Here is a 2,163-nt window from a genome sequence, read left to right on the forward strand (position 1 = left end):
AAGAATTAATCGTTCTTGGACAATTGTAGTGATTTTGTAAGGGACTGCATCTGCATAAAAAAATTTAGTTTTAGTTTAAAAAATCTGAAAAAATACTTTTTGTCATTTTGTTGATGTAAGGACAGCTGAGTGCGAACCATTTGCAACCTTTGCCACATGGCATTACACTGACATCAAAAAGAGTTCTTTTTGCGCATTTCTTAACATTCAGATCTGTCTTTGCACTTTGAGCTTTGTGGCACTGACTTAAAAGGTCAAACAAATGAGCTGTGTTGCTTCCTGTAGAAGCCAAAATCTTGCTCATGAATGATATTACATTAATTGTGCAGTCCTACAACTTATGTATATGCATTTCTTTTTTGGAACCAAATCTGCCATTTTTTAGTGTTTCTCTACTGTCCCTCCTGTTCCTTTTTTCTGTGTACATAAGGAACCTGAATGTCAAAAAGGGCTCCAGACTGCAACCAAAATCATCACATGTGTCGGTTTTGTTTTTTTGAGAATGTACGAGTTGCCATTTCAGGTGGTCACATTGTGCGAGTGTATAATAATCATAAGGCTGATCTGATGTTCCTTCCATCGGCACAGGTAGCTGCTGCGCCAGTGATTGTGGTTAAAAATATTACAGTTCTACCACATTGACTCAGTCTCTTCCTGCCTGATGTGTAAAGCAGTCAATTTCACTGTTACCGTGTTCCTATGACAAAATGATCTGTAGCTGATTATGTTAAAAACCGCAGCGAGGAGAAAGGGATGTCCGACACACCTGGTGACAGAAAGTGTTCGGGGGGCAAGCACAGAAATATTGACTGTGTCAGTTTTTTAAAAAAAGTATCCCCACATTCAATCTTGATGGTTGGAATTTTAATAGCAATCACAATTTTGACTATACGAAGATCAAACCAAAATATGGCGGTGGGGGTGAGGCAACTAAATCCTTTGCTGTTGCTAAGAAAGTTGGTAGAACCAGTGCTTCCAGTGGCAAAGTTAGTCTGGAGCCCTGATAAAAGTTTTTAAAAATCTGTTTATCCAAGAACCCTGAAATCGGAGGAAATGATGTCCTATCACACTTCTCTTGTACATCAGTCGTGTAAAATGGGAACCTTGCAACATGCAGTAAAACATGTTGCTGCATGATATGATTGAGTCTATTTGTCTATGGCACATGAGCACAGTGTTGACGCTGAAATATCATGCAGTCCTAGTAAATAAACATTCTGTTCTGCTTGGATACAGCTTGTGCAGATGGATAGAGTGAGTCATCAGTGGTCCACCTAAACCACAGGGGGGCACAATAGTCTCTGGGAAGGGCCCATCAGACTTCCTCTTAACCTGCAGCATATGCATGGTTTAGCTGTAGTGTGGCTCAGAGGCCAGGACAGACAAGTCAAAACAATGATGCAGCAAATTTATGGATTTTTACGAGTTTTACGAATTTGCTTCAAGACGAAAGTGACATTGAGAGCGACGACGAAAGAGAGACTGAGGAAGTGTGTGAAGAAGTAAATCTGAGGCTGTTCAACTCCGACACTGAAGAAGACGATTTTAGTGGTTTTAGTGCACAGGAGGAAGATGAAGATAGCGATCAATGACTTTTCCTGGTAGGTTACTGTAGTTTTTATTTTTTTTAACCAGCCGTGTAACAGGCACTGTTCGGAAAAAAGCATTTATGGTACATATTTGTGTATGTTGCTGGTATATATTTAATTAAACTTTTATAAAATCTTTCTGTGTAAATATCTCATGTTACAACGTGGACACCTGCAGCTCATAGACAAATGCGGCCTGTATATGTACAAAACTTGTTTTCTTTTTAAAGTTAGTGGGTGCGGCTTGTATTGAGGTGCGCTCAATAGTCCAGAGATTACAGTACATGTTAGCCTGCTGTCACTTCAAAGCCATTTCCAAGCCTCCACTCTGCATCCCTAAAATACTGATTTTACTCACTATACATGAGCTAAAAACAACTGCTCTGCTGCAAATTCAGCAGTATTTTCATGTAAAATGATCACTCAGAGAGAAAGTCACAGAAAGTCCTGGTCCCACACACTCATTTACATCTGGATTGGCTGACATGCAGTCAACCATTTTCTTCTCGGTCATCAGCTGTATTTAAACATACAGGCACTAAAACAGCCCGTTTAGAACACGACTAAAACCAGA

The sequence above is a fragment of the Stegastes partitus genome, unplaced genomic scaffold (assembly GCF_000690725.1).
Source record: "Stegastes partitus isolate 25-593 unplaced genomic scaffold, Stegastes_partitus-1.0.2 Scaffold862, whole genome shotgun sequence".
NCBI lineage: Eukaryota > Metazoa > Chordata > Actinopteri > Pomacentridae > Stegastes > Stegastes partitus.